The sequence below is a fragment of the Larus michahellis genome, chromosome 6 (genome assembly GCF_964199755.1).
Source record: "Larus michahellis chromosome 6, bLarMic1.1, whole genome shotgun sequence".
Lineage (NCBI taxonomy): Eukaryota > Metazoa > Chordata > Aves > Charadriiformes > Laridae > Larus > Larus michahellis.
This window is the reverse complement of record NC_133901.1, coordinates 40,216,772-40,231,728: the sequence shown is the minus strand read 5'-3', so window position 1 is coordinate 40,231,728 and position 14,957 is coordinate 40,216,772.

Sequence of the window (14,957 nt, the reverse complement as noted above, 5' to 3'; positions counted from 1 at the left end):
AAAGTTTGGTGTATACAAGAATGGGACTTTACACAGGATCAAATTAGGGGTTTGGTGTGGTGGTGGTGGCTTTTTTTTTTTTAAAGTTTCTAAGTGCTAGCAAGCTTTGTTCTTTTCAAAATATCCAACCACGTACTACATACTTGTAGAATAAGCTCAGCTGCTTTTATTTTACTCAGACATAATTCATTTAGTGAGAATATGGTATTACCATCTGCTGCTTTTAAAATAAGTGGCTCTTAAAAATAGAGATTTTACAGGGAACAAAGAAAAAAGGAAGAACTCTTCTAAATTCTTGAATAGGATAAGTACTGTAAAAGCTAGTGTAAAAAGGAACCTGTACCTCTTCATGTGGTGGCGTAGTCAGGGTCAGGTGGTCCTTCCTGGGCCAGTACTTCTAGTGATGCCTTTATGCTGTGGTGTTCCACGAATCCATCCTCTTCTTCATTTGAAGAGGCAGGGTAGGGTTAGCTGATAGGCATCTTCTGCTGCAGAATTAACCTGTTTCAAACAAAGCTTCATTTACAATCTGTTCTTTTCTAGTGACTTATCTTCTTGTGGGTGTTTTCCTATGATTGTTTATGCGCCTTTATGGCATCTGGAGATGGAACAGTGTCGGCAGATATCTTTTCCTGAAATTGCTGCTACCAAACTTGCAGAGTTCATTTCTTTGTGCATTTTCCTTTTATTCAGATTCTTTCTTATTTGACAATCCGTAGCAATCTGATCATGTGTGGTATCCCTCTTCCTTGCTTATTTTCTTAAATATTTTCCCTGTCATACATCAGCAACTTATAGAGTCTCTTTAAAATAGACTTTTGAAAGTGCAAGTCTCTAATTTCCTTAGAGGCTCTCATTCTTAAGACCCATTGGCTGTGAGTGTGTTACAAATCATTTTCTGCCCTGTATCTACTGGGGTAGGAGATGTGAGAAGTTGCATGAAAAAGAAAATGTTTCAGGTGAAAGCAAGTCTGGGAAGATTTAATACCTAGCACTTCCCACCCAGAGGCTGGAGGGCATCAAAACTTCCACTCAAGTCCTGTGATTTATCCCCCCCAGCTCGTGAGGAAGAATTCTTGGGCAGGAGGGGTGGGGGGTGGTGGAATCTAAAGAAAGAACTGTGAGGGATGAGAAAGAAGGGGTCTTTTTAAGCAGGTAAGAGGCTGCTCAGAGCACAGGCCAAAAGAAATGCAAGCACTAGAAATAATGCTAGAGAGACAGGATGATCTGAAGGCCATGAACAGAGTGAAAGACACCGGAGAAGTTTCCTAAGCACTTTTTCAATGGAGAAAACTCAGTTTGAGACTCTTGCTTTCTCCTTTTTAGTCTAAATCTGATGTCGGAACCCTTCTAAGGGCAGTGTAGGAGAATTGATGTCTAATTTAGAGGTGGGGGGGGTGAACACCAAAAAACAAACCCCAACCAGCACTACTTAAATCTCAGTGGGAGCTGGGAAGCACCTCATGGAAAGGAGATTTGTGGTTTTGTTTTTTTTTTTTTTTTTTTTTTTCCTTTGGAAGAGAGAAGCTCCTCAGAGCTGAGTTGGGAGCTGCTGCCCCTTCTGAGCTGCCCTGGCTTTTGCTCACCAGCCTTGTGCTTTGCTTGTCCAAATGTGTCTGTGTGCTGCCTCTGGTACCCACGCTGCAGGGGCTGACCTCCGCTCTAACCAACTTCTTGTTCCCACAGCAGAGCCTGGTTCAGGCTTGGTCTGATGTGACTGTTCTGAGCCTGGTCAGCAAGTTGCAGGTGACTTATTTGTAACCTGCTTTGTTGGTTCTACCGGGGTACCTGAAAATATTTGATTGGGGGGGGGCGGGGAGAAGCAACTCCCACCCACAATTTATCTACCTACTCAGTTCTGAAAAAAACAGGGCTACTAAGCATGGTATCTCCTAATCTCTATTCATGTCCTTCACTAGGTGGATTATAGTTGCACCCGGAAGTTCTGATAATATCCACCTTAAGTGCTGTAGAACTATGTTAAATGTCTGTCCTAACCCAAGTTACAGCTAGTGGCAATCTGTTAGTACTAGGAAAGGACTATTCTCAATTTGAGCTGCTAAAGAAAAACCCCAATGCTTAATGCAACTGCGGTTACTAGAACCAGAAGGGTATATTTACTGCAACTGGCAAAGGTGGGTCCACTGGAACTCCCCGCTATTTGCCAGGAGATGAGACTGTTACCTGCTGTGTGACTGCATGCGGAGTGAGTGCCAAAGGGAATAAGGTTAAGGTAATGATGTGTGTGACAAAAGGAAGGAGGTTAATGATTTAAAAAAAAAAAAAAATCTTATTAAATGAAGGAAAATGCTGTGCCCCTCTGAACAATTAAAGGTGGAGAACGTCCCTTATGCATAAGCTGGTTTCTGACTGAAGACTAAAGCTGCTGGTAACTAAATCGATAGAGCAGCTTGGGGAGGTACCAGGCTTTTAGGGGCTGTATAGGCACTGCCTGGGGACAGTCCTACAGCAGCTGGTAAATGCGTGTTTGATTTAATTCCTATGGCGCTAAAAGAGGACCGACTTTAGCTTTTCACTGGTGTGTGTAGATCTCTTTTCAGTGTCTGTGTAATCAGTTTTCTCCAGGAGGGAGAGTACGTCAGGCTATTGTGATGTTGCTGAAGAGGATCATGCAAACAGCCTCCCCCTCTATTAAGGAACCTCCTGTTTGTCCCAGAACATGGACCACAAAGTGCTCCTTTGCCACTTCATCTGTTGAAGCATGGGGTAGGTGTGAGGTTTATACTAGCCCGGAGGGGATGGGAAATGGACCTGCTGGAGTCATAAACCACTTGCAAGAAAATATCTTGCAAGAAAATGCAGCTGCATTTGCTACACTTAAAATTACTTTTAAGCAGCAAATAAAACTCTTCTGCAGCAAATGACTGACCTTACTGGCATCCCTGTTATCAGTATCTGGGGGTACTTCTGAATACCCAGTTTTGAACAGCAGTATTTGCTGCTTGATGTCGACAGACCAGCATGAAGACATAACACTACTACTGTCTCTATTTGATTTTATTTTACATCAGCTTTATAAAGACTGAGAATAAGGAAATGCTGATACAGAGGCCATACCTCATTAGGCCTGACTCTTCATTCTCAACCAAGCTCCTTGCCTTATTTTCAGACAAGCTGCATCAATTTATGGGGTAATGTAAAAATTTCCTATTGCTTTGACCACCAGCTGCTCTGGTTTACAGCTGCTGTGTCAATGGCTGACTTCAGCTAATGACTCCAGGTTTTGTCCCCACTGTGCATTCCTGTATAAAGTGTTGTCTCCTCACATGTAAATGTCAGCAGGGCACTGGGTGTTCACCTCTGCTGTCAGGCATATTTGACTTCAGCGTGATCTGCTGGCTATTTCAGTGTATTTTCATTGTGTTTGAATCAATAGCAGTCTCTATTGATGCTGCTTCTAACTAATTGACTGGTCTTAAACATATATATCCAGTATAGGTGGCTGGCTACCTTTAATGGAAAAATTGGAAGCGGTAGCTGGTCTCTCCTAGTTTCTAAAATGACAGGTATTATGCCTTTGGGGATAATTAATGGCTTTACATTAGTTATATTCAGTCCTTTCTGCTGACCTCTGTAGGGTTTAGACTAGACTGTTGAAGGTGGTGGTTTGAGAAGATGTTTTCACTGGAAGATGTTTTAAGTGGTAACCTATTGAATTTAATTTAATTTTTAAAAGGTCCTGCCTACAACTCATAAAATATCCGCTAAGTGCAAGGCAACATGTCTGTGACAGAGTCAAAAGCTGTGATCTTGGTTACTTCTAGCAGGATCCTTAGTCCTGGAGGAACATGCTTTTCCCATGACAGCTTAGACTTGCTTAACAAGCAATGCCTCATGGGCCTCTCTAATCAAAGTGGGGCTAAAGGAGCTTCCCTGGTTTTTTTTGTTTGCTCTGCACCCACTACCTTTCTTTGTACAACGCCCATTAACTACAACTCTTCCTGCCATCTGTTGGTCTTTCGGAAAATTTATTTTTGTCTAAAAAGAAATAAAAAAGAGAGTTTGCCCTCACTGATATTCCCTCCATCTCCAGCTGCCCTTCAGTGCTATTTTTCTTCTCCTCTGCTACCTGAGTCTATTGACTTAAGAGGTATCAGAGATGGATTTCTTTCAAGGCCGTTCTCCTTGACAGTGATTAGAGGAATAACGTCATAACCAGGGGCTGGCTGTGCCTGTCTTTCTTCCCATGGGGACCAAAGTCAATGAGGAGAGTTATCTAATACCTAAGGTTGTCCCATCTTGACTCATTAATATCAGAGGAGAGCTCAGGCTCTAAAATGCTCCCAATTGGTGGCATTGGGGGGATAAAAGGAAAGGTCAGTCCTCTTTACCCTATAGGCTCTCTTAATGGATCATACTGCGAACAGCTTAATGCTGTGACCTAGCAGGTCTTCAGGCACCTGAAGGGATCAGAAAGGATTTGACTACTTGAAGGAAGACAGGGAAAAGGCTAAGTCTCTTAGTGTCCCTCTTCATGGGTCATCTTTGGTTGATTCCCACAGGATCTTGACCTTTTTTTGTGTTATCTCAAAACAGTTGCTTATCAGTTGGTGTGAGTGAGTCCCTGAGCTTCTATGCTCCATTTCAACCCCTTGCTGTGTAAACTGTGGATGGTAGTGTAAATATTTCACAGCTGTTTGCTCTGGGCTCTGAACATACAATAATTTATACTAAAAATGTGCCTGACACCTGCCAATTCCAGCACCCCTCTGCATAATGCAGGCATGGGTTTCTGAAAAATCTTTTAACTCACTGGCTGCAAAGAAGGAGGAGGGGTTGTCTTCTATTAGATTTGTCTTGATCTTATTTTAAAACTTTAATCTGAGGATGAGGAATTACAGCTTCTACGAATTTCCTCACCCAGCTCAGCATCTCAATCTGAGATGTACTGGCACTACTGACTGGCTGGGAAGTTAATAGTTACTCAGCATCTTTTGGTAAAAGGATAAAAGGAAGAAGTGAGACAGTGTAGAACATATAAAATCAGCATGGCTGAGAACACTTAAACTATTTTATGTTCCCATAAGGGGAAAAAAAAGAAAGATTTATGGGGAAGCCTTTCTTAAAAGTTGTCTGAGATAATAATGATTTTAATAGTAAAATAAAATTTAAAAGGCTTTGGGGAAGTATGATTTTACCTTTTTTTTTTATCTTCTTGCAGAAATTTGGTACTTTCCCCATGATCAGTAACTAATAGATTTTTATTTTCTTTCTTAGTATTTTGGGCTTAATACATAAAAGTATGAAAATAAAAACAATGGAGTTTTAGGAAACATTATTTTAGATGAACTATGACAAGATGTAGTAAAGTTCTGATGTGCATTTAGTACAAAAATTATATTCTCTTACTATGCCTGAAGTTTCTTTGTTTTGCCTTCCTGTTGACCACGAGGTGTCACTCTGGTACCTCAGTACCGACAACTGCTGCAGGGGGCAGGGAGGAGGAGAAAAACTATCAGACACTCCTGGCTCCATGAAAAATTGAAGGGTATTTATTTTCTGGTAGGCATCCAGGCTGAAAATACTATCTGAATTGAAAGCCTTTCATGAAACATCTGGGCAGTTAAATTTTGCTAACTTCAAAGATGTCCAGTACCATACTGACATACTGATTTCTTTCTTTAGTGAAGAATCACTTAGGCTAACGCACAAAGGCCTCTGTAAAACTATTTCATGCTGAAATTAATGATCGGAATGACTATGCTTAATAAAGCAAGTATTATAGACATGCCAGTCAATATAGTTAAACTACACCAGGCTCATAATCGGTCTCACAAGTCCCTACCTCTTGTTCACAGCGGCCAGTTTTGCAGTGGATTTTTTTTTGAAGTCTGCATGCTTAATCTCTACATTTCCCATTCTGTACTTGATATGTGTGTGCAAAATTGTGCTTCTGTTTTTGTTTTGCAGTCTGTCATTTTATAAGCACCTTTCCAAAGCTTGGCTGCATTATCTGCTAGTTTAAAAGAAAAACAAAAACAAAACAAAACAAAAAAAACAAACCAAAACTCAAGTTTATAACAGTTGAGAATTTGGTCTTCAATGCTGACTAAATAAGGTCTTGCTTTTATTTAATGATATGATGTTCTCCCAAATGCAAAAGCTTTTGGCTAAAAGGAGGACTATGTAAAACACTTCCCATATGACTCGATCTGCTCTGAGGCGTGGGATTATACAGTCACATGCCTGGTAAAATTCACTCCAGTGCTGGTATATGAAGCATTGGGGTTTTTTCCTCTCTCCGTGTACGTAGTGATGTACAGATACGTAACTAATACAAGTTTACACTAACAATTCTATTCACTAAACAGCTTGAGGCAGAAATGCAGGTGCTAATGTGTAGGAGATGTGCTTTGATAGTCACTTTTGAGAATGGAAGAATACGCTAATCGTTTCCCAATTCTCATTCAAGTGCATATAATATGGTCTAGGTAAAAGTGTATTTTATACATGGTCAAAGAGCATAAGTGTACAGCAGGTGTCCTCTCTTATGACATGTGGCCCTGTCAAAGTACTTGCTCTGGTAAGTGGAAAAATACTAATGCTGCATCTTCATAATGCTGTTTTTTTTTTTTTCAGTGAAAGAGATGTAAAATGACACATAACATACCCACCTCCACAAGTAACATACATTCTAAGGACAGTGATTGAGTACAAAGACAAAGAGAGTCTTTAGTAAAATCTGTCATTGGCTTAACAGAGAGTCACCATACATCACTCTTCAGCTAATGGACGCCCTGCCAAAGATCGACTGTATGATTTAGCTCTTACTGCTCAGCTCTGAAACCTCAGACCACAAGCCGGGCTGTGCTCCTTTCCAACGGGAACACTGAACCTTGCAGCTTTGTGTGTTCAGTTTGCGAGATGTGTCCTCAGTCACAACCCGTTGCAATGCAGTGACCACCACACGCCAACTCAGATGTAGGAGCGAGGCACTAGCAAGTGCTGCAGGTGCTTACTTGTGACCCTGTGTTTGGGGACCTCGAGACATCACCTAATTTCTTACTGAAAGATTACAAGAAAAAAAAAAGTCTACAGAGGATGTTTTGCTTTTGTTTTTTTTTTTCCTTAGGAAATGATTAGGTGTATCCTAACTAAATTAGAGGCCTCTGACTGCTCCTGCCAGGCACAATAAGAACTGGGCTGGTCTCTTCAAAGCAAAGCAGAAAAACTAAAGAAATAAGGTGGAGTTCATTTTGCCCTCACGTCAGCAAGAAGAATAAACTTTAGCTCTGATGTTATGGTCTGCTACCATTTAAACACATTTTATATAGGTGAGTAAATTGCTATACACAATTTTCTCATGCAATGCATACCACACAGTTTGAAAATACTTTCTTAGTTAAGAATAGCCCTGCTTAAGAAAAAAGCAAGTTTATGGATAATAAAAAGCAGTGCTTGTCCAGGTTTTCCCTTCTTCAAGCTTTGAACAAACATCATTTAGCCCTCAACACCTCTATGTTGTCATTTGAACTGAAAGTAATTGAGATTATTCCCTATGTATATTTACCAGTTATTTTAAACAGAGAGAGTGCTTGCAAAGCAGGAGATTCTGTTTTGCAATCTCTCTGCAACCAAGCAGCACTAAAAAATATTTTTGCTTTGGTTCCATCGTTTGTTTGATTTGATTTCTTTACTTCTTAGTATAGGAGTAAATGGACTTAAAATCCATTTGGTATTTTGAAGTCTGGAGAGCATCTCCCAGCAGACGAAGCCAACAGTCTCAGCAGATGTGTTTTAGAGAATCCCCTTAGCCTCTAGGCAAGATTTACATTAGCCGTGAATTTGGACTTTGATGTTTCTAGCACCATTTCTGCAATGAGCTTCACGTGATATATGGCTGTTTGGGGGAAGCTAAAGCAAAGTTGCAGGCTCTGGGCCTGCTATTTGTAGACTACACATGCCAATTTTCCTCCTAAAATGTGATTATTACATTTACAACACAAATCTGAGCTGAAACTTCAACAAAACTGGAAACTAAGTTGTTCAATGTTACCTCCAACAGAGAGCAAAATAAACACGTTCCTGCAGTGTGCTTTTCCACAGCCAGACCCGAATTTCACATCACACAAATCTAGCAAGTGACAGGTCACAGCACATGCCTTTAAAATACCAGGGAAAGGAAAGCTTCTTCAGCAGCAATCAGATAAACACAACAAAACCAAACCCCCCAAAATTCTGAACAGCCTCAAAGCGTATCATCGGCGCGTTTGAGTCAATGTGGTAGCTAGCTTGGTTATTCTTCCAGTCATTCTTTGCATTTGAATAGGGGCTGCCTCGTTGTCTAGCTCTTTATTCTGTTACTTCAAGTCTCTTGGGGGCAAAAAACCAAACAAAACTGAACCAACATGCCACTGTGTTTCAATTCTGGCTTGCTAAGATTGAGGAAGAACACGGAAGGAGGAATAAGCTCACAGGCTTCCTTGCTTTACCAAAGGCACGATCAAATGAAAAGGTTATTCTGGGACGTGACATTACCATGGAGCAGCTGGCCCATACTAGGTGATATATGCTTTTAGCCTATGACAAATGGGAGGTAATCCAAGTTTAGTTCTTACCAAAAAAAAAATATTAAAAACAGCAACAAAAAAATCAGTCTGATCTAAGTAACTGAGCCTTCAGAAAGTTCCCTGACCAGCAGGAAAGTTTCTCACCATCTGCCCCTACAATTTCAAAGTGACAGGCTCACAGCATTTGCCATGATTTTGACAGTGCTTGACTTTGCCATTTTAATAAGTTGGCTTCCAAAGAAAAGCTTTTCCCATCCAGTGAAATCTCTCATAAGGGCTCAAAAAGCCCTTCCCCTATTAAGGAGTTAAAGTGAGCTTTTTAGATTTTACCCGTGGGATTGTGGAAGGAGAGCGTGGGACTCGTTCAGAAGCGGTTCATGCTATGGGAGTTATATGTGAGCCAGAGGAATCAGTCAGTGTCAGAAAGATTTGACATAAAAGTGAGTGAAGGTTTATTATTATTACTTTATTATAATTATTTTAATAATTTCTGGCTATAAAATTATGAGCTATGTGATCTCTATTGGCCCCATAAGACTTTCTGACCAGTTCCAAGAGCCAAACTGAGACATCAATACTGCAGGCTTAATGTCCTATGGCTACGTGGGATTATGAGTGTCTCCGCTCTCATTTAAAAGGCTTCTTGTTTCATTTTAAAGTCTCTAGGCCTCATGGAGGGCCTGGAAGGCAAAAAAGATCCGCCATTATAGTAACCAATTATACTGGATTCTGGCTTGCCAGCCTGCATCTGCTGGTAGGAGGCAGAAACTGCCTTGTGGGAAGCGTCTTAGGTACCACGCTGGCAGGCAGACCCACGGCCCTGCACCAGCCCTCTGCAAGGACCCCGGGAGGAGGGCACGGGGCTTGGCTCAACTGCCCCCATCCTCGTGCGGAGACTGCCCTCCCCAGCGCTCTCGCTCCGAGGTTCATGAGCGGTTCACTCCCAGCTGCCACCTGGGACTGTCTTGTGTCCGACAGCAGGCAGCCCACCAGCAAGCCCCACTTCCTTGTGGCAAGAAAGGAGCCGGCAATCACTTTCAAGGCAGGAGGCATCTTCCCTGCAGCAGGTAAAATTACACAGCATGAGGGGCATTCACCTCCTTGTACCAGACTGACAGAGCACCCCTGAGAGCTTCATCATGCTGAAGAAAATCTGCAGCTCCAGAGAGTCTCAGATGAACACATCTAAAACATGTGAATGTCCCTAATATTTTCTTCACGTGCATATATTCCCTACCAAACCATAGGCTGTTAACAAATGCAGTGTGTACGATACGAGTAAATAGACCATCAAAGTAAGTGCTCTGCCAAGGAAGTGGTGAACCTGTCACCTGTACAGGAGGTCACAGAACAACCATGAAGGATTGTTTTCCTTTTATTGAGCAAAGGACAATAACACCAAAATACACTTTTTCCTCACACTTTGCTGCCGAATGGAACCAAGAATAAAGGGTTACACTTGAACAATTTGAGGAAAACTTCAGCTGGAGGCCAAAGGAGAAGCAGCAGAACACAGAAAAGCATTAAACACCACTATCTCTCTCTTTTCTGGTCAGCAGAATTCTCTTACCTTTTTTCCTCAAGATTGAAACCCTCTTTTCCTCAAGTTTGAAACCCTCTTTGAGATCCAAGCTCCAAATTTTACACAGGGCTGTAGTAGATAAGTCCTTACAGAAGAACGTGTCAAAGCTTATGAATAGATTTCCACTAAAAAATAAGCTTAAAAATATTTTTTTTCATGTAAACTATTGTATCTTGCACAATGAAATCAAGAACACATTACTGTGCTTAACAGAACAAAATTTCTGCAGAAAAAAGATGGAAAGAAACAAGAATTAAACCCCATACTGTATCTGAAATAAATGTACTCTCCTAGTAGGTTGAAACCCACTGAAATAAAGCCCAGGGGAGAAGGAAGAGGAGGAGAAGAGGCTGCAAAGGCTTCTGGGGGACAGGAGGGCTATAAAACCTGAAGCAGCAGCTTGTTGAGGGAGGGGAGGAGTACTTGGAGCTGAAGGGAGTAAGAGGTAAACTGTGTCACACTTACCTGGCTTAAACTGGTATTTTTCTTCTGTTGTGTAAGAAGTATAAACTAGAAAATGAGATCTATAGCTTCCAAGGTCTGTCAGAATCCTTCTTCCTTTGCACGAAATCTTCCATCTCATAGCAAGTCAGCGGTTACATGGGGTTAGTGGTTTAGGTCCGTGTTCGTTTAACCTGTGTGTTTGCTCATGCACTGAGCTAAGGGCTCTTTACAGCTTCCTCTGCCCTGTTTTAGCATCTGCGACTTAAACCTTTTCTTCCTGGTTTCATTGGTGTTGGCCTTGTGCTAGTTTGTAACGCTGTAGGATGCTTCTTGTAAGGAAACAGTTGTAAGCTCCTCTTATGGTTAGACTTTAGTCTCTGCTCGCTGCTGCTATATTACACTATTGTGCTAAAGAAAGAGGTGTTTAATTAAGGAACAAGTAGTAAAACACCTAACAACTGTAGGGATGAGTTGTCACGTGGGATGTCTTGACCATGAATCCTAGCTGATCACTAATAGCAGGGAAAATGCCTTGCTCAAAGCTAGAGAGGGTATTGCTACTGTAGCTTTGTGCAATGATTGAGGACAAATAGGTGTGGGGCTCTCCGTGCAGCTGATGTACTTACAATTAGCTTCTGCAGAGTATTTTTATCTACTTCTTTTTCCCTATTCAGTGGGGTAATCCACCTACTTAAATGTGGTGTTATGGTGCTAAATTAATTAATCTTAGTAATATGCTTTTATGGCACTGCCTCATCTACTACAGAAAAGTTAATGATCAGCCACTCCTGTTGCTTGAATCAGGCTTTCAACAGCCCATTCAGCTTTTAATTTACCCTTTTTAGATGTTGTAATGCATTTTTCTGTTTGGCATTTTCCTCTGCTCCTGGCAACCTTCAAAACCCTCAGCAGGTGGGTAAAACATCCCAAAACAAGAGGAACTGAACCTCATATTTATGAGGGAGTGTGATGCTCTTTCACAACTAGCCACACAGCTATGTTCTAGCCGCCTATGCAAAGGCAGATTTGATCTGAGGCAGGCTTTAATGTGTACAACTCATCAGAAAGCAGAGCCAAAAAGAAGCCATCTGTGCGGCTGGCACACCTCCAAAGGGAATGGCGTAAAGGTTGTCCTAACGGCTCACCTGTGGTACTGCCTAACAATGCCTTCCTGTGGCTGGAGGTCAGAGGGTGATGGTGCAAGAGGAAGGACTAGGAGCTGTGTGTGCATGCAGGAGGCTTGCAAACACCCTTCTTAGCTAAGGTGACTGCAGGTGAATCCACTTGTGGTGATGATTGTGCATCTAACAACAAGCCCTGGGTTCTTCTGGGGTTGCCTACCACCTACTTACTCTTCAGCCCTTCTAAATATTATTTTCCTTTTTCCTTTTCCCCAGTCCAAAGGGCAGTGAAGTACACAGTATTTCCAAGGGCCCAATTTGAAAAACAAGGTGCCTCTGATGCAGGGCAGGGACAAAAGACACTACTCTCCCTGAACGTCTTTATAGGAAAAGTTGTGTTTCTTCTTAACCAGCTTAGTACCAATAGACTCAGTTTTTACTCTATTGACTAATAGAAGTGTTCTGACTAAGGTCTGGGTCTCTAATAAAAAAACTGGCACTAAGCCTTACATAAACATAGTTCTCAGCTGAACCTGAGCATCTCCCAAAAGTCATTTATGGTAGATCAAGTGATGTGCTGTGACTGCAGTCTGGTATCAGCGTATCTGGGAGGGTTATGTTGCCCTTTCTTTCCTTCACAATAGTAAGGACTGGTTTGTGTCTGATGGCTCTGGCTGTGCCATGTTCTGTCTCACCTGAAGTGCTGTACGAGCTCTCCATCACTAATGACACTTCCAGAAAACTGAGTAGAGTTTTCCCTGTACTCTGATGTGACTCTGCCCACAGTTTTAGTCACACTCAATGCCCACACTTTGCTACATAGAGTAAGAAAAGCTTAAGCTGCAAGAGGGAGGAGGATGTATGGGGAGGAAAGAACTATTTCAATTTTAAAGGCAACAGTAGACAGAGCCTAAATTTCTTAAACTATATATAAAATATACGGATAAAAATATGTAACAAACTAAGGGCATGGAGCCAGAAAACCAAAGGACAGCAACTCGGAGGAACAGTTGCAGCTTGCTGTTTGGAGGGTCCTCAGCTGCTCTGGATGGAAGTGAGAAGCTCCCACCGCAGGGAGGGTGCCAGGCCCTACACTGTCTATCTGGGGCTGAGAATTGAACTGGTGATTGAACTGGTGTGAGGTGGCAGAAGTCAGCAGGTTTGAAGCCTCAGTTTTAGGTGAAAAATTACACTGTGAAAGCAGAGAGCTACAATGACAAAAAAAAAAGGCACAATGCTGATCCACTAGCCAGCAAAGAACTCATCAGAGACATATAAACACAACTTCACACACTTCAATGTGTAAACCACTCAACAAAATACATTATGCTACAGTGGCAAAGTGGTAAAAGGCCTTAAGAAAATTGAAAAAGCTTATAATAATGAAAGATTATTCCCAGTGCAACTGAAGAAATGTATATTGCACTAAGTGACAGTACTTTGTCAGCCTTGTGTGTGAAAATAAGCAAAGTGAGTAAGAAGCAAGACAAAGAGAGCAGGCAGAAGTGGTGGGCAGACACAGTATTTACCTTGGCTCTCTACAGTCAGCAACAGGCTGATGGCTACATTTCAGGTAAGATATATCTCTATATCTCCCTACTATCACTGCTCACATCAGTGATTTTTTTTTTTTTAAAGTATGCTACTGTGCAACTCCAGGACTGGAAACTGATTAACTCCCAACAGGCAAAAGGCCTCCTAAAGAGCAGGGCAGCGCAGGTGACTCTGGGGATCACAACACGAAGAGTTGAACCGAATGTTCTTGGCTACTTGGTTAGGGTGAAATGATTCAAGATGCTTTAAAACCCCTGACAGACACCGTATTCATGTTGTGTATTCTCATGTGGTTTAGCATCATCCAGAACAATGACCAGTGTTTGCTGTAGATTGTGAGGCCAGATTCCATCATTAAGTATATTGGGCAGGACTAGTCTATCTTACTCCCAGGAGGAACTGGACCCAGGTCTGACTCCTGTGCTCAAAGGGGCTTCTGTTTTGCAGTCTTTCTGTCTGTAGACACAATCACTTCATAGATGTGACCTCTTCTAATCCTTTGCACAGAACAATGCAGGAACGCTATAATCTGGGAATGGTTAAAGGATGAATTCCTCTGCTTTCCCTCCTCCCCTTTCACAGGCTGAACCTGTAAGTGGTGAGGTCTTCAACTGACACCAGATAGATGACTAACCTGTTCAAATACAAGGGACTCTGCCTGCAGCATAGGGAAAGAAAGAGCAGACTTGGGTATTTCTGCAATGAAGTAGGAGTGTCCTTGATCAGGGTCACAGGAACAGCCACAAGCAGATCACCAAAGGTCTGCTCAATCCCAAACACTGCCTCTGACGGTGGCCAACAGCAGATGCTTTGGGAAACATAAAACAAAGGTAAGCATGAAGTGGTATGTTGTGGTATACTCCCAACTTTCAGTGCCTTGGGCTTAAGTCCCTGAAGGAGAGGTGATGATGATCTTGTACTGGCCAGCTTTCCTCCCCCAAGGTTTCTTTTGGGACCTGTGTGAGCTTCCAGCCAGTGTTCTTTGGCAAGAAATTTTGCAGCTGAACTAAGGTTGGTGTGGAGACATGCTTTTGGATTTGAACTTGCCACGCAGCAGTTTAGTGCTTAGTTCCCCTGTGATAGCCTTTCCACCTTCCATGAGTTTGGGCTTCTCCAATTGCCCCCGCCTCCCAGGTTGAACACAGCCTTTAATGTAATACAGATGCCTGCTTTCTTAGCAGGCTAGAAGGACTAACTCTTCCTGAAAAGCCTTCTGGTTTCCTAGAGTATGCCACTTCCTACAAATGTGCAGACAACTCAGTGCAAATACAGTGATTGTGCCAGCCTGCCCTCCCTGTGCCCAATTACAGCCTGTATCAAAGAATGAGGATGCTCACGAAATGTCAAGTGCCTGTATCAAATGGTTTTGATTTGATTAGCGCTTCACTCAAATACTGCCAAATCAGAAGATGACAGTGTAGCTGACTGCTGAAAGGACAGGGGGAAAATGTTGTGGCTGCATTTTTCTCCCTAGGTATTGCAATTAATGCCAAAAGGGAATTCAAAGAGAATCTCTTACACTGATGGGTCCCTGAGAGGAAATAGCAGTGGATGAAATGGCGAAAGAGCAAATCAGTTGAACCTGTAGCTTATACAAGTTGCGTATACAGGAACCTGACAGCCCATTCAAGAATTGACTATGATTAGCTGTGCACCTAAAGGAGAGAGATCAGGGGTAGATCTTGATCACTTGCATGACCCTGGCAAAACTACTTCTGTTTCAGC